Source organism: Aotus nancymaae, unplaced genomic scaffold (genome assembly GCF_030222135.1).
Source record: "Aotus nancymaae isolate 86718 unplaced genomic scaffold, 86718_ANA_hifiasm-v0.15.2.pri h1tg000036l, whole genome shotgun sequence".
Taxonomy (NCBI): domain Eukaryota; kingdom Metazoa; phylum Chordata; class Mammalia; order Primates; family Aotidae; genus Aotus; species Aotus nancymaae.
The window spans coordinates 26,881,682-26,901,253 of record NW_026988450.1 but is presented as its reverse complement, the minus strand read 5'-3'; positions in this window follow the sequence as shown (position 1 = coordinate 26,901,253).

Genomic DNA, 19,572 nt, shown 5'->3' with positions numbered 1-19,572 from the left:
TTGGACAGGGAACAATATGAAAGAAGTCTTGAGGAAAAATAAGAGCTAAGGTTGGTAAATTTAAATGGCTACTGCCTTAGTCTAAGAAGAAATAATAAAGTGCTTAAGTAAGAGAGTGTCAGTCGAATAAAAAGGAAGAAATTGATGTTTCATAACTAAGGGCACAGCAGTGGAATAGAAGGAAAGATATTTATAAAATTTAATTGAATGAAATTGGTGAATATATTGTGACAAAGACAAGAGCATCCAGGATACCTTCGTTTCAGGTTAGGGAAACTTGGTGAACTGTGGAAAAAGATATACAAACAAAAAATATAAAATACCAAATTGGTTTTGTGGGGAAGAGCATGCTGCTGACTTTTTTTAAATTGGGGGGTACTAATATTTTTTCTTCATAGGCTGTTAGTCCATTCTTTTTTTATTCTTATTGTTCCCTTTTATAAGGCTGTTAATTACATTGTCCACATATTTCTAACACTCTTCTAACAGATTTCCTCAACTCTAATTTTTACAACTCCCATGCCAATTGACACACTACTGTCAGATTACTTTTCCTAAACTACTCCGTTTTACTTATTCAAGGTTGAATTCATAGTACACGGAAAGTTCCTAAGGAGAAAGAACACTAGAATATATTCCATTTGCATAACTAAAACAAGCCCAGTGGAGCTTATATGGACATTTTGGGAGAAGACTGCCAGATGACACAAGAAAAAACTATGTTGAGTTTTGTTCAGAATTTCAGATGTATCCTAAGGATAGTGGTAAGCGACTGGAAACTAATGAGTAAGCAATATGGCCTATGTAGTGGGAAATACTGGCCTAATACAATCAGAGAAACATTTTCCAATATAACTTTTTCCATGCAGCCAGCCTTAAAAAAAATTATAAAAACATTACCTAGAAGATAGAAAAAGGAAACCTAACACATGCAAATTGGATATCTCTGAAGAAGAAAACAGATATAATTTAAAATACATATTTTAAAATGTACCAGAATATGTTTTCCTGATATGAAGAAAAATTTGAATCTGCACATAGAGGGGGCGGATCTAATCAGAAAAAAATATGATATAGCATAATCTTGCCAAAGCATGTCTTCTTGAAGTCACTGCACTTCAAGAATATAGACTTATATCGGCATCCAGACAGTAAGGGAAAGTCAGTCATAAGAGGGTGATATGGTTTGGATTTGTGCCCCTGCCCAAATCTCATGTCAAGTTGAAAAAGGGGCCTGGTGGGAGGTGATTGGATCATGGGGGTGGATTTCCGTGAGTTCTCTTGAGACCTGATGACTTAAAAGTGTGTGGCACTTCCACTTAGCACTGTCTCTCTTTCTCTCTCTCTCTCTCTCTCTTTCTCTCTCTCTCTCTCTCCTGCCTTCTTGTGAAGATACACTTGCTTCCTCTTTGCCTTCTGCTATGATTCTAAGTTTCCTGTTGCCTCCCAGTCATGCTTCCTGTTAAGCCTGTGGAACTGTGAGTCAATTAAACCTCTTTACTTCATAAATTACCCCATCTTGGGTATATTATTATTATTATTGTGGGTTTGGGGGCTTTTTATCGAGATGGAGCCCCACTCTGTCACCCAGGCTAGAGAGCAGTAAATGGAGTACCCACAAATTTTTTTTAAAAAGAAAAGGCTAGTGAATCATAAAAATCTCTTTTAAAGAAAGATATATCAAAAATTTCAAAGCTCTAAAATTGATAAATCATTTTTAAAAATGTTGTAGTAGTGAGCATGAAATCCAGTTAAATAAGTCTAAGTAACTGGGGATTATGGTTACACAACCAAATGTAAATCTTATAGACCTTGACCTCACAAAAATTAAACTTTTTTCAAGGAGTGATTCTTTTTTGCATCTATTCACTTTCTGCTATTAAAACAATGGGGAAATTTTAAACACAGGTATATTTTCTTTCCTTCATCCTGGCTTTAGTTTAACTTCTAATTACCTTACATTTATTAGGCACACAAACACACACACATACACACACACTTCAAAAAACACACCATTATTTTTAGAGTTGATATAGACCATATGCACATTAAGAAAGAGGGACATAGTTCTACATTTTCATCCCTTAATTTCCCTTGCCTTAATCACAGGTAGTGCTTTACATTATTGTAAAGACTGGTTTCATTTCCTTGTAGAAAAGGTAGCTGCTGATACACAAACAATGCAGCCTATAATACCTTTGCCAAATAATAGAGCCATTTGCCTCGATGGCTTCCTTACGCAAAAGAGAAACTAGGCAGGCTTGAAGGTTAAAACTATTTCTTTACTTTTTGCTAAGTCACCCTCTGCTCGCTGATCCTTATAATCTGAAGCTAGACATTTGGTTTCCTTCTTTCTGCAAACAAAATCAAAGTGGGGCTTCATTTTTCCAGGTACACGTACAATGGTTTTTAATACTTTTGTTGTAATGTTTTAAAGTATTAATTTTCTACATGTACTGCCCCACAGGGTACAAAAAGTTATTTCCCTAGACTCTGTTCTATAAGCAATGAGGAATTTTGATCAAGTGCATTAACCATTTGTGTTCCTTTCATTTCAGATGCAATAAATTACAGTTGGAGATTCAAATTAGCATGTAAGATATTGAGTTTAATTAATTTTGTTGATTTTGAGATAAAGGTCAAAGCTTAAAGAAAATTAGAAAGAAGACTATTGAAGAAAAATTAAAAAACATAAATGTATGGACCTTCATAAACCTTAGAGATTTTCTGGAACAGATCATAATTTTAACACAGAGGGAATACACTAATTTACTTTTTATGAAGTCATTCAGTTACTCAGAACATATGTTGTATCTCTGTGACATAATGCAAACTGCTTAATATCTATTTCTTTGTTTCTAAGCATAGTAAATTGCTATCACATTGATAAACATTAATGATATTATTTATCATTTATTTATAAATGACTGTATAATTTCATTATCATTATGCTGTTTTCCTCTCTCCAGTCTGACATTGTGTTCATTTGTACTCTCAAGTAAACATCTATTGAAGAAAATTACCTGAACATCACCAAAAGTATTTTTAATTTAAGACAATATAGACGTAAGTTCATCAATTAAGGAAGCCAAATATTCTCAGGAAATATGTAACATATTTGTGGATCATCTTGTGTTTGCTACCTCAACTGAAAAATCAGTTGAAGCTATTTAAGAGAAATGAGCTTTATGGCATAAAAAGCATTCTTAAAAGACATGCATTAAATGCATGCTTGAAAGACATCCCTTAGAAAGTTAAATACTGTCTTGATTTTTCAATATATATCCAACTCAATAAAATGACAGCAGATTATATATTGACTTATCTCTAAAAGTTTAATACCAATTATCTTGAGAATACAGACTAAAGTGTTGCTATTTCAGATCTTTTTTATTTATTTTGCATGAAGAGTAGCATGTTGTAATTTAAACACTTAACTGCCAACTTTATCCTCATACACGCCCAGTTCTACTTCCAAAGCAGACATACAAGCAGGAAAAGTACATCCCTTGACTGCGTCATATGGAAAAATAATCTATTCCCAGGATTGAATACGTAAAAAAGGAGCACAGAATATAAAAAATAGGAAACTTCCTGATGCTTCTTGTACAGGATGGATTCATTATTTCATTTAAACTAAATTTCCTAAACTCAGTCCCTGTATCTTGGCCTACAGCAGTTGTTATAAGACTTTCACATTTCATGGAGCAAGAAGTTATTAAAATAAAATAAATTCAGAGCCCAGCATATTCAATATTTAATTTTGTTAGGTAGGAATATTAAAAACTCATTATTTCAATAATGATAGGTCTTTTTAACTCCAAAATGATAGGATGGACGTAACTTTAGATTAAATTTAGAAACAGTTTATAATTTTATTCTAACATGTATAAAACACCATATTCAATTTTCCTCATTTCACTCCAGACTCTTGAACATTCATTACAAGTGAAATCTACTTATGGTATAGTATTAGAAATCACTGTTGTATTCCGCACAGCATTTACCCCATACTGTCTTGTATGCATAATTTTTAAAATCAATTTTGTTTTATTTATCAAACTAATTCTGCTTTGTATCATTCACAACAGGGGTCCCTAACCCCCAAGCCACAGACCTGTACCAGTCTGTGTCCTGTTAGGAACTGGGCCACACAGCAGGAGGTGAGCTGCAGGTGAATGAGCATTACAGCCTAAGCTCCATCTTCTGTCACATCAGTGGTGACATTAGATTCTCACAGGAACGAGAACCCTATTGTAAACGGAGCATGTGAAGGATCTAGGTTTCACACACCTTATGAGAACTAACTAATGCCTGATAATCTGAGATAGAAGAATTTCATCTCAAAACCATCCCCTCCCCGATGCCTCACCATCCATGGAAAAATTGTCTTCCACAAAACCAGTCACTGATGACAAAGTGTTGGGAACAGCTGATCAATAACACTTTGTCAACAAATTCACTCATTTGTATATACCAACATAAAATACCAGAATAAAATGACTAGTGGGTTATCAATTAGACTTTTGTATACTTTTCTTTCTTACTAAGATAAATAAATCAAATTTATTCTTAAGTAAGAATTTTCTAAATAATGTTAAAAGATTTTAGTACATTATTACCAAAAAGGAAGTTTGGTATAAAGATACTATATTATATAAAGCAAGAGTGTTCTTTTTTTTTTTTTTTTTTAATTGTACTTTGGGCTCTGGGGTACATGTGCACATCCTGCATCCTGCAGGATTGTTGCATTGGTACATATATGCCATGGTGGTTTGCTGTCTCCATCCTCCCCAACCCCACTCTCCATAGCCAACATCAGGCATTTCTCCTGGTGTTACCCCTCCCTGTCCCCACCCCTGCTGCCCCCTTCCCCTCCCCTCCACCCCTCTACCTAGCCCTGTGAGTGTTGTTCCCTTCCCTGTGCCCAAGTGTTCTCATTGTTCATCACCTGCCTGTGAGTGAAAATATGCAGTGTTTGGTTTTCTGTTCTTGTGTCAGTTTTCTGAGAATGATGGTTTCTAGATTCATCCATGTATCTACAAAGGACACAAACTCATTGTTTTTTATGGCTGCATAGTATTCCATGGTGTATATGTGCCACATTTTCTTTGTCCAGTCTATCATCGATGGGCATTTGAGTTGGTTCCAGGTCTTTGCTATTGTAAACAGTGCCACTTTTTTTAAAAAGTTCTTATCAATTTAATTGCTTACTGAAGTCCCCCAATCATGTCTAATAAAGGAATTTATTAAAGTTACTTAATTATACTCTGTGTGACTGTAGAGCTTCTCTTTTGATTGTTTGTTGCATTAAAAAGTAATTAATGACTAGCCCTAACCTGTCATATAATTCACCTCATTCCTCTACCATCTGTATTTCAGATATTAATCCCTGAAAGAGTGCCAGTTTCTTATAAAATAGACTTTTAAGTGTAAAGTCATTCAATTTTATCAAATAAATTTATATTAAATTATAATTTTAATCTTAATACTGATTTTTTTTTTAGTATTTTGGGTCCTTGTACTTTTCATTTGCACTGCTACAACCTTATTAAGTGTCAAATATTTTATGTAACTCAGGAAAACATTTCCCCAGAGTTGATGACAAGATTTTATCTCTGACATGATTTGGAAATTAATATTGAAAGTTCAGTTATCTTCTTATGTTATTTTCAGGACAGTTGTGATTTTTCTAATTTCATCTTTGAACTCATATAGAGGTTATATTCTTAAGTCAAAAATAAGTAAACCCAATGAGTTTTAAGTTTTAGTATTAAGCATTTAGTCAACTCAAGTTTTATCCAAAAATTGTAAAAATTTTTCTTAATATTACGGAAAATTCAGTAACTTAGCCAAATGCTGTTGAAAGGTCATCATTCTACTAAATATCTTACTCATGAATTTAACGTTTTCCCCACATTCCAATGTCATCACATGCAATTGGTACAACTGTTTACCGTGACTGATAATCATGTTATGGCTTTGATAGCACATGCTTACATATGAATTATTTTTGTATCATTTTACCTTTAAGAATCCAGTTTTTTCAGGACTGTTATAGATTTTTTTTAAATCCACTTATTTTTCAAATTTTAATATATATCTCATATTTTTATTATTACACCATTACATGAATTAGCACAAACAAACTTGGTATTACCCATATAAGCAATCTCCTCCTACTTACATCATTAGCAGTCTAATTTTGTTGGAATGCTAACCCTCTTTCCATGCATGAACTCAAGAAAGTGTGAAAACTTTTCCTTAAGAAATGTGTTCTTTAACAAACTATTGATTAACAAATAGTGTGATATATAAAGGTACAGGGTATACAGTAAATACTTTATACAATAAGAAGTACATATGCATGGTATAAGTTAAACAATGTGAAACCACCATTCTCCTCAGTCAAAAACTTTCAAGTATTAGCAACATTACATGGTTCAGCCTAACAATTTTCTAAACATCCCATTGGTACCACAGAGCAGAGATATCTAATCAGTGTACATTAAGTGCTCTTTATCTGATTCTTAAGTTTGCTACCTAAAGTTTAAAATGGAACTTCCTTCATTATTCTGTAAATCACTTTACTGGCCTTCCTTGAAGAAGAAATCCTAGTTTGTTTAAACTAAATCAAAAACGTCATAAGTATCTCCATCTATGGCAATGAAGTTGTAAAACTATAAAACATGCTCACTTCTTTTGTGAATACCTACAGGGCTCAATTAGAAACTGTAGCAAGTTCAGATGGTAAGTTCCATGCATATAATATGACCTGAGTAAGCCATTAAAATGTGATAATATAACGAAAGTGAAAAGAAACATACCTTCTATTACAGAGTGCCTCATCACTTTTTGCAAAAGAAATATGAGCAATGTATTCTGAGATATTACAATTTGCTGTCATTTAAAGTAAAGTGACATTTTATAATTTTTTGCACAGTTTTAAGATAGTCATTTGGGAGTTTATTCAATCCATTCTCCTAAGTATGACTCCTACTAATTTTAAGAAAGAAGCATATAGAACTTAAGAGTTGATTGGATTTGCTTTCAATATTATTTTAATTGAAAATATAATACAGTAATTGAAGGAGGAATTTAAGTTTTTTCTAAATTGTTTTGAGTATGTTCTATTTATTTCCAAAAGTATATTTTCTACAAATTGTACATTGCCAGGTCCTAAAAAAACAAAGATTGTTTACTTTCAGAAACGTTAAACACTGATTTAAATGCGTAGAGTTCTCTGCAAAAATGAGATTAGCAGCTTTAGTATTGCAGTGTAGCAATATTATCAAAATTATTACAGAAATCAATAATACTTTCATTTCCAGAACTAATCTGATGGTAAGATCTTGTTTATATAGATATTAAACAAATGCATTATTCACATTTTGTAAAGATTTTTAGAGGAAAAAAGACTTTTTTAATCATCATATGGAAGTGGTATAATAAATGAGTATAATTTTTATTAACAGAAAGTTAATTTACATAAAACAAATGCTCATTGAATTATTGAATATGATAATATCTACATGCCTATTCCTGTTTGTCATATGTTGTGCCTTTTGGCGACATCAGAATTATAACGATTTGATTTATGCATTAAATTTAATGCATAATATGACAACATAGATATGTATGCCTTACAATGTATAATTTAAACGTGATTGCTATATATTTCACCTATTCTTTCATAGCTTTACCGATTTCCTCTGGCAGCCAGAAATCATGATTAAAATGCAGGTTGCTAGATATGAATGTCTGTTTGAATTAATGAATATTTTCATAAAAATACTCCAATTATAAATGTTTTAAATACCTTGTCATAACACTCACCAAACTTACACATGACAGCTAGCATGTGTTACTGCCTTTTCATCTTAAATATTTGATGATTGCCTCTTTAAATCCAAGATTCATAACCCAAAGGCTTTCATTTTCTTACACCATGTGTAATTCAAAAGACATTTATTAGTACAGTCCTCTTTTTATGCATCAACAAAACGTATCTGAAGGAAGCAATATATGAACTTCCCAGACTTTTGGACATTTTTAAGGTATTAATTATACATAACAATATTTTATAATATGTATACACTATTTATATGCTTGCTCCCTCTCCATCCCAATGGAATAAAGATAGTATTTACAATAAAGATGATTCTGGTTAAACATTAAAAACTACAATACAACCGGAATCTCTTTTAAGTTACATTAAAAATGTGTAAACATATCCTAACCTACCCACACTTTCAGGAAATGATTATAGTACACAGCTGCAATGTATGAGGTTCTGAGAAACACCAATGCTCTTCTAATAACTCCTTAACAATAATGTCAGTTTTAAATTACAAATTTAAATTTAAAATGGATATTTTTAAAGGCAAATAAGGGTAACAGGTACAGGATAGTAATTTTTAGTATGTAAGAAGGAATCTAACTAATGATCGTCAGAACATTCTCTTAGTACGTTTTGAATGAGGATTGCCCATTGATGGGTCACTCTCACTTGACCTTGGGTGTACAGAAAGGTAGTTCACCATGGTAACCTTGGTCTTGATGCTTTCCATACAGTAAATCATTTCAGTTTCTTCGTGTAATTCTTTTATTGACTGTGCAATTGAAATGTCATGCTTCACGAACAGAGAAGGTAGTAATTTCTTATGGGTGATTAAACCACCTTTCTAATATATGAACAACATGGATGAAGTTGTATGCAACTATTTTAACACACATTGAGTTCATCATAATTTTCCTCTGTGTGTGTGTGTGTGTGTGTGTGTGTGTGTGTTTTGTGGTTGGTTTTTTTTTTTTACATATCCTGGTCAACACATTTTACCCTAACATAGTTTTTAATCTTTAAATATTTGTAGTATTTAAGTATACTACCAAATAACTGGAATTGTTTGATGAGTTACATAATGGCATTTCTACCTAGAAAAAATAAATGTATTTATGTGCTTACATATAAGGCAAAGCTCTTTAAATAATACCAAAATTTTCAAAGGCAGGCAAGTTTTAAAAGGACAGTTTGGGCCTTAAGCCAAAACTGACATTCCACCTCTAATTATATGAAAATCAAAAGAATGTGTTTTAATGACAAATTATGAGAAAATCATGAAAACCACACTTTCTTCAGAAAGCAAGAGTTACAAAATTGTTTTTCTCTTTATTAACTGTTCATGTCAATCTCTGAAGACAATCATTCACTTATGCTTTTAAAGTAAAATTCTGAGTTTTTTTGAAGCAAAATCTGTTCTATTATATGACTTTCACAATCACATCTGTCAAGATTCTAGCCCCTCAGCCCACACATTTGTTGAAAATCTTGGCACGTCACTCAGTTTCTCTATTCATAACAATTTCTGCCATAATCCCGGGAGATTTTAAAAGCCACATGGACAAGTCATACCAAATTCTGGCCTCCAAATTTCTTCAGCTCCTCATCTCCAGTGACCTTCCCTTTGGCCATCCACTCTCCCAAACAAATACTAAATTTTGGCATCCCTAAAACTATTCAAATCTTAATTTTGCTATTTTAAGTGTTCTGCATTCTGATTACTATCAGCTTTTAAATTATTTTTTATTATTATTTAACTATGCTAACTACAACGTTAAAACTTATTACAACTGAAAACTCCAATTTGTTGATTCTTCTGCTATCTTTATATATATATACACATACATACATATTATTGCACTTTAGGTTCTGAGGTACATGTGCAGAACATGCAGGATTGTTGCATAGGGACATACATGGCAATGTGGTTTGCTGCCTCCTCACCTTCCCATCCCCTCATCACCTATATCTGGCATTTCTCCCCATGTTATCCTTCCCTAACCTCCCTACCCCTGCTATCCCTCTCCTATTTCCCCTCAACAGACCCCAGTGTGTGATGCTTCCCTCCCTGTGTCCAGGTGTTCTCATTGTTCAACACCTGCCTATGAGTGACAACATGCGGTGTTTGATTTTCTGTTCTTGCGTCAGTTTGCTGAGAATGATGATTTCCAGATTCATCCATGTCCCTACAAAGGACACAAACTCATCGTTTTTTATGGCTGCATAGTATTCCATGGTGTATTTGTGCCACATTTTCCTTGTACAGTCTATCAGCAATGGGCATTTGGGTTGGTTCCAGGTCTTTGCTATTGCAAACAGTGCCGCAATGAGCATATGTGTGCATGTGTCTTTATAAAAGAATGATTTATAATCCTTTGGATATATACCTGGTAATGGGATTAATGGGTCAAATGGAATTTCTATTTTTAGATCCTTGAGGAATAGCCACACTGTCTTCCACAATGGTTGAACTAATCTCTAGAACTTCACCTCCATCCTAACCTGGTCACATTATGAGACCTTATTCTAACCATTGCATTTATATTATCTAATTCCCATTCCTCTCTGCATTTACATCTCACCCACTTTAGAGACTCCAAATTTGGTTGGCCCCAGTAGTCTTCTTTCTCCAGCCCTTACTTTAGGCAACTGAGCCCTGCTAGAAAAAAATATACCACAAGTAATATATTGACACCTTTTCATTAATTAATTATCACCAATCTTAAAGGGATACTTGAGACTTCCTGGCAATTTTACCATATTTATTGGTAACTTTTCTGTTCTCCATGACAGTTTCTGCCTTCCTACATTGTCTACAAACCACCAGACTTTCACAGAAACTTCATTCACAGTATATTGCTTCACCTTAATGAGAGGAAAATTTCCTACCATCAAACCTGTGAACACACTTGCATTTATTGCAGTCTCGTATTATTTCCTTTTTAAAATAAGTGGTTTCCTCCAGTCAATGGAGATCCATTTCCCTCCCACTTTCTCATGTACCTCAGTATCGGTGACCCCTCCTCTAACTCTATTTTTTGAATCTTGTTTTCCATCAACTCTATTTCCTTCCTTCCCTGTATTTTTATCAACATGTGTATCACAATTCAGTATTATATTTATTTAAATGATTTTGAATTAATATATGACTCCACCAACACTGTTAACACTGTAAGGTCACCATTATGATATACATAGAAGCTCAATACATCTTTGATAATAAATAACAATAGTAGGAAGCCATTGTACAGCATGTACAATATGCCAAACACTACACATATTAGCTTATTTAATATGATCTTATCTTCATTTTATAGATGAGAAATCTCAGGCATGGAGAAACAACAGAGAAGTTGACAGACACACTATTGTAAGAGTTTGGTTCCAGAATGTATGATCTAATAACTATATTCAATTGTTTATGAATTAGCAAAGTAAAATTATTACAGTATGGCACCCAAAAAGACAAAAATAATACAGCTATAAGATTTAGTCTATACTGTTATAATGTACAGTATAACTCTCAAGAGGCAAAGGTGAAGATTAATAAATGTTCAAGGCTTTTTCCATTTCTTGGCAGTTTGAATTTGAAGTGTGGAAAGGGTATTCATGATTTTATATTCATCTTTGGTTCTTTAATTTCATTCTCCTACTTTTTATTAGATGAGCAATGTCCTAAGGTCAGGTTAATATTAATGATGAATAAAGAAGGAAGATTCTTTATTCAATAGGACATTGGCTTGTTTGGGAATTATAGCAAATTACCTTGGGTCTAAATGATTCTTCTGGGCAGGAACAAAGGAACATGGGGAGATGAGGGCTGACTCTGTCTATTGAGACATAAAGAAAATGCTGGAAAGGAAGAGTATCATAATGGTAGAGGCAGTGGGGGAACATTTATTGAGAAAGAGAAAACTCAATTAAATAATATCTCTCTTCCAATTCTGGCTTAGCTCCACTAAATTCTTTAGAGCTGAATCTACATAGCCTTCAAAATATAAGGAAGAATCACACTCATTATATTTCATTTTTCACCAACACTCTATGAAGTATTGAAGAACTGAATATAATATCTGATTCAATAATCAAGAGAAGAGGAAGCAATTTTCAACAAAGCCATCCTCCATGGGAAAAGAAACACACTTGAGAGAATATAAGAAGGCTTTCAACTCAGTGGGAAGGGAATGTGAAAGCCCTTCATTGAAGCTCATTGTAGCCTGTGCACAGTTTGCCTGCCAAGAAATGCTCATTCAAAATAGAGAAATAAATTCCCATTCACTAATAAACACAGTAAAATTCAAAGTTCCTTTACAAAGTCAAAGTCTATAAATATCTCATAAGTGGGTTATGTCTTAATGTAGTTCCTCCAAATTATATTTTATCGCAAGGCTTTTTAAGTTATTCTATTCTCTTTGGCTTCAGTTGTTCATGGCACAATCATGTGCTCCTTAAATTATTCAGATTTCCATTGAAGAAGATCATCATTCTCCATCCACTGAGATTCTGTAGGGTGGGATGTTTAATTTTGCAGGTTTTGTACATATGGATAAACAGGATGCGAGAAGATTGATTACACAGAGTGTTAGCCATCAGGACCCAATCCTCCTGTCAGCCAAGGCTTAAGTGTTGTCTCCTGACTTGAACATTGACCCAGGAGTCAGGAAAATAGCCCAGGGCTTGTATTTTCCAATAATGTACTGGAGACCTATGACAAGTTCACAGCCAAGTAGTAAAGCACTTCTTAACTCACAGGACCATCAAACAGGATTAAGTGCTTTGAAATCCATGGATAACAGGTGCTCCAAGGACTGAAGAGCTCACCAGGTCGCCTCATTCCCTTCCGGTCACTCATCTCCTTGCCCCTACACTAGGAGAATATTGATGAAAGGAATCACAGAAGATGCCCATAGCAACAAAGAGTAATGCAGAGGAAACTATCAATTTCTTATATACAGATTTCGTGCTGTGATGCTGAAAATGCTACACTGATCTTAGAAAACATTCATCTTTCATTTGTTTTAATTTGCAAAATCCTTAGACAATTTGTATTAAATAATAAAATTTTATTTTACCATTACACACTTGTCTTCACATTAAAATCATTTCTCATAATATGCAGTTAGCCAACTTCAGAAAGTTTTATTAAAATGTTTAATAAAGAAGTAAAATCACCCAGTAAGTTAGTAGTACATCTCAATAAGGACTGGAGAGTATTTAAAAATAACATTTCGATAAGAAAAAGAACAATTTTGAACTTAACCAATGGTACATTAGTTAACAGAAGTTCTCTGATTTATAAAATTCAATTACTTAAAATCCACAAAAGATTATTATAAAATAATTTATTTTTTTAATTTAGAAAAGAATATCAAATATTTCCTTGAAATAAAGCAAGGCAGTAAAATATTATTCAATATGAAAAAATTACTTCACTGATTTTAGAAGTTCACACTTATTTGGCATTGCAAAACAGGGTACACCTGCACTATACTGTATCTCCAGTTGCACAGTTTTCTAAATCAATGGCCTTCAAAACATTTTTTTTCAATCTTTAAAATTCTTTTAAAATAAATTCACATCTCTCTCTTCCTCATGACAATCCTAAGTGGTTTCTGTAGAGGTCCCACGAGCCTGTAAACCTCAGTTTCAAAATGTCTATACTAAATGAAGACTCCAGTCTCTTCCACTCCAACTGACTTGGGTTTTGGTGAAATAATAGCTCATCAAATACTTGTTTTTCTCATGGATACAATAAGAGACAGGGAAAAATCAGCAAGCCCTTGCAAATTAAAAAAAAAACCAATTGACCTTTCCATCTCACTACAAAATTAATTTGTATTGTTTGTAGGAGGAAAAATACAAGAGCAGAAATCACTTAAGAAAAGTATATAAACATAGGAATAAGTGCCTTTAAATGTTAGCCAAACTAATTTGCATATTTTCCCTATATTAGTTGAAAGGAAATGTAAATAATTCCAGCTTGTCCTTAATGCACAGATGTAATGTTCAATGGTCAGCCAGAGCAGCTGAGAAACTCTGACATACAAGAAATAGAAAAGCTATGCCATCTAGACAGCATGGTGGAGACGCTAGGTGTTAACTCCCAGTATTGACTGCACAGATCCATATATTGTGGACATTCTTTCTCTTTGGATACTGCCTGGATTCCAGCCCAGCCCTCAGGGTGAGTGATCATTCTTCACTCTTAAAATTTTAGAAAAGTAAGAAGAAAGCTCACGTTTATTTTTTATTTTCACCAACCCCATTAACAGTAATGACAATTGAAAACTTCAGAGATAGAGTTTATGAAACAGACTTTTTTATTACATCAAATAAGTACTTGAAAAAATTTAAGGTGCTTTGGTGAGCTAATATGTAACTATGAAAAGTAACTGTTTTTAATGTTACCCCAACTTATTTACATATTTTTCTCAAAATGTACCTGGAAAAATGTATATTCATTCGACTTGACTATAAAATTCAGATGTAATGTAAGATGAGCAGTAAAAGTAAATGGAGAATTCAGCACAAGTAAACCAAAGGAAATAAATTGTATGAAATGCCTAGATATGTACCCATATGTAAAAAAAAAAATTAAATACCCTTTACTTATTTTGAACAGACTAATTAACTTTATACTCATATTTTATTTCCTTGATAAAGAAATCTATTGGATCTTTTTGTAACTATTTTTGTTCATTTTCCTGTATATTATATACCTAAGTAAGTTCCATTGCTTTCTTTTAAGTTAATAGACCTTGTATCTGACTGGAAAAACTACCTCATGTAGTTACCCATAGTAAATCTATATTAAGAGCACCCATGGCAATGCCCATAACATACACCCCACAGAATTATCTTGTTTTATACAATGAGGACTTTCTGGAAAGCACTGCATCAGTTCACAAAATCATTCCTCCAATCCTTCCCCAACTCCTGACAACCAAAAACATTGCTGCTAAATGGATCTGTATAAGGTGTGCCTCTGGTCCTCTCCCTCCCTTTCTCAAAGCCACTTACTGGCTCCCCACTGCCTGTTTACCAAAGGAAAGGCACTCTGCTTAGGACTTTGAGTGTGTGAGTTTCTTTAATCTTTATAACAACTCCTGCAGGTTATACTATCTCCATTTTACAGAAGAATATAATTTTTCCCAGGTTGTATAGCCAGTAAGTGGCAGATTCCTACCCTAGAGTACCAGACTCCAAAGTTTATGTTGTTAACTATCACTCGAAACATTTTCAACATGCCAGAACCTATTTCCCTAAATTTATCTCCCAAGATGCCTTTTCATAAGCCCTTCACTCAGGCAGAATTGGTTTGTCTGCTGCATAACTCATAACTCAGGTCTACAAATGTCCCAACAATGCATAAATAAGAAGAGAAAATTTTTTTCCTGTCTGATAGTTTCATCTTTCTTACAACATTGTTGAAAGACTATTTTAGAATCATTGACCTCCCTGAGAACGGAAAAGTGATTTTTGTGATAGACATTAGGAAGCTCCCCAGAGAAATGGTTATTTTCCAGGAATATGTATTTAGCATCTTCCTACTCCCTAAAATGTTATATTATGCATCAGATATAATAAGATATTAGCTATAAAATTAAATATTTTATATATGTTATTTAAAATTTAGTCCATCACAGGTTGATCAGATTTCCAGATACAGAAATAAGGTATTGTTTATGCCAAAAATGGTTCACATTAAGTGTAAATGTAAACAAATTGTGACCTGGTGTCATATTTGAAAATGTGTCATCATGATCATCATCATTTGTTGAAGAATTCAAAAGTTTAAGTGCAAAAACTTAAATACTGAATGATATGCCTTTACACATTATTAACAAAATGAATGCAAATGAAAGAACATGGTTGAGTGAGTGCAATCTGAGAAAAGAATGTCCATGATTCATACTTTGAAACTAAGCTATGAATTGCCTTAGAATAAGGGTGAGGTAATACCTTGGGATGTTAGCTAACATTTTCTGAGCATTTTTTATGTGCTCAGATTATATGAACTATCTCTTCTTTAATCTTCGTAACGCCTCCTACGAGAGATGTTGCTGCAACTGTTACTGTATTGCAAAGGTGTAATTGTTATTATCCTTATTTTATAGATGAACTTGCTTAGAAGAGGTTAAATAACTTGCCCAAAGTGATAAAACTCCTAAGGGGTAGGATTTAAACCCAGGTATCCTGAATCTGGAGCCTATACCCTTCATATGATAATAGAGTACCTACCTTATCCTATATGTGCTTTGAGTTGTAAGGCCAGATATAAAAACACTTCGAGTAGGCATAAGATGATTAGGATCAGTTCTCTGTTCCAATATCTCATTTTGAAGATAAGCAGACATGTTAAATATCTGCTTTAGTCTCTTACGGTTACTGTAACATATTGCCACACATTTGGTGGCATATAACAAAAGAAATTTACTCTCTCACAGTTCTGGAGGCCAAAGCAGCATCACTGAGGAAAAACCAAGGTCGTTTCCAAGGATATACTTTCTCCAGAAGTTCTAGGGGAGATTCTACTTCTTGTCTTTTCCAGCTTCTGGTGGCTGCAAGCATTCCTTGATTTGCTGGTGCATCACTCTAATCTCCAAGGTCAGCATCTTCCAATCTCTCTATGTTCCATCTTCACATGACCTGCTCCTCCTTGTGTGTGGCTTCCCTTCTGCCTGTATCAGCTCTCCCTCGGCCTCTCTCTTTCAAGGTCACTTGTGATTGCATTTAGGGCAAATCTGATAATTCAGGATAATCTTCCCATCTCATCATTCTTAATTTAATCACAGCTACAAAGATCCTTTTTCCAAATAAGATTAGAATTTTACGTCTTTGAGAACAATTGTTCAGCACTAAGTTACCAATGTATAAATGTAATACCAAGAGACAAGTGGCTAAAATACAAAATACCATCTTGGAATTTTTTCAAGTAAGGAATATTTTGAGTCTGTTTCACAGTCAGTGTTTCTTCAGCAGTTTTTACCATGTCTTCTATGTCTGCACTTGCTGATTCTGTACTAGGCCTAATCCTATAGTAGGCCTGAGGCTCTACTCTACTAGGCCTGATTCCATACTAGGCCTGCAATAACTGATGCTCATTTTGACCAGCAATCATTCAGAGAATAGCAAAGAGTAGCCATTTTTTCCATGATAATATATAAGTAAAAAGTAAGACTTCTAGGTAAAATTGTGAAATTAAAACCAGACCATTTAGTGTACAGCTTCCTACTATGTCTGTCCCGAGTTACAAGAGCAGGAAAGTTGTTAATATAATTTTGGCATTTGGATATAGTGACCACATAGTGAATGGAAACAAAATGTAGAAACTTGTAGATATAGACAGAGCATGGTGGCTCATGCCTGTAATCCCTGCACTATGGGAGGCCTAGGCAGGTAGATCACCTGAAGTCATGAGTTCAAGAGCAGCCTGACTAATATAGTGAAATCCTGTCTCTACTAAAAATACAAAAATTAGCTGCGCGTGGTGGTGTGCACCTGTAGTCCCAGCTACTTGGGAGGCTGAGACAGGAGAATCGCTTGAACCCAGGAGGCTCCGAGGTTGCAATGAGCCAAGATCATGCCACTGCACTCCAGCCTGGGTGACAGATCAAGATTCCGTCTCAAAAAAAAAGAAAAAAAGATTAAAAAAGAAACTGGTATGTATAAAGAGTTGGAATATATTAAATGTGTACCTTGAGCATAACATATTCTCATTGAAGGAGTGATGTGGAAAAAAACAACTGCTTAGAAGCACAGGGATATAACAAGATCCTTGATTCTAATAATACTCATCATAGACTTGCACCTTAGATTATTTTGGGATTCCAATTCACATGAATGACATGGCATGGGAGCTCCCACACAAGCTATTAATATTTCTGAGACATATAACATAAACAAAAAAAACTCTTGGGATAATCACACACAAAGCCTTGAAGACAAGCAAACTAAAATAGCAAAACACCGTAAGAAACACTCAATGTGACCAATAGCTATCAAATGCAAAAGACGGCAAGTTAGGCTCTAGAAATTATAGAAAAGTTAATAATATCATAGGGATTGTACAAAGTGAAAAAGATTTAAAGTGATTAAAGCAAAAAGAGGAAGTGTTACATAAATCCATATTTTAAAAACAAATATTAAAAATAAGTGAAATAGTATGGTTCTAATTTTTAAGAACTGAAAAATGGAATAATTTTAATAAAAATATCTTAGTGGGGAAAACAGCCTATATAGAAGCAGCTAAAAAGAAATTCAGTTAACTGAAAAATAAATCAGAAAATTATTCAGAATGCAACAAAACAGGAAAAGAAATAAAAATTGTTTGAATCAGTAGTGAAGCTGAGAGGCACGGAAAATAAAACTATGAGTTCCAATACACATTTAATAGGAGTTTTAGTATAAAAGAACAGAGAAAATGGAAAGAGGCATATTAAAAAAAACCTTAACATTTTACGAATACTTGAAAAATAGCACAACTTTCCTTGAAGATAAATAAATAAATAAACACACATTGAGACTCACTGCAGTAAAACTAAAAGAAAGAATAAAAGGAAAACACATCTCAGAGGAAATAATAGGGAAAACACATGTTATCTATGAAGGAACATGTGAATGTATTTGGTTCTCACTTTTGCATGATTAAAAATAAGACTGTCAGTAAACAGCAATAAAAACCTGAAATCAGCAGAATTATATCTTTGATGTACTAAGATAAAATAAACATCAATGCAAATGCCAATATCCAATCTATCACCTAAAAGTGAGAACAAAATACATGTAATTATAGAAAAGCAAATGTGAAAATTATACTATTCACAGACTTGTTAATACAGGTAATTTATGTTAAAATTCCATGTATAGCACTAAATAATGTCAACAGCATTTAACTTTTACGTGAGTAGACAGGTAGTAAGGAAAAAATAATATTTTCAGTCATTAGAAATCCATTGGTAATCAAGGATTATAAAAAGTAGCAAATTCATAACCTTAAAATTGGAATAAATTTAAAAAATTATGATAAAAATAAATTAAAAATATGATAAAGGGAAAAATTCACACTCAAAATAGGAAATGTTTAAGAAAATTTGCTCAATAATCAGAAAACAAGAAGACAATAAATTCGTAGAAATATAAAAATTTTGAATAAGATAATTAAGTTCACTCCAATGGGCCTGAGTAGTACTCAATGCCCAACAATTAATCAATACTTTTTCTTGCATTACATATGACACATTTCTAAATATTGGTCATGTACTACATCAAACAGCCTTACCATAAAATTCTATAGAGTCGTGGGCAAACATCACATTTCACATAAATATGACACACATCCTGTCTTCGTATATAATAAAATTAAATTGAAATCAAAAGGATAAAAAGCACACAAAAACAAACATTTTTAAATTAACAAAGATATTTCTAAATAACACATCATTCTAGGAAAAAAACATAATAAATATTTAAAACTATAAACCTTTGAAATGATTAAAATACTACTTGTCAAAACATTTGGGTAAGCTCAATTGTTATTTGGTGGAAAATATATACCTTTAAACAATAATATTAGAAAAGAAATGCAGAAAAGGAAAAAGACCAAAATTCAAATAACTAACTATCCGAAGTTCAACAGTTAAAAAACAAAAGTCTAAGAAAGTAAAAAAAAAATCAAATCAGGCCAGTGCAGTGGCTCATGCCTGTTATACAAGCACTTTGAGAGGCCGCAG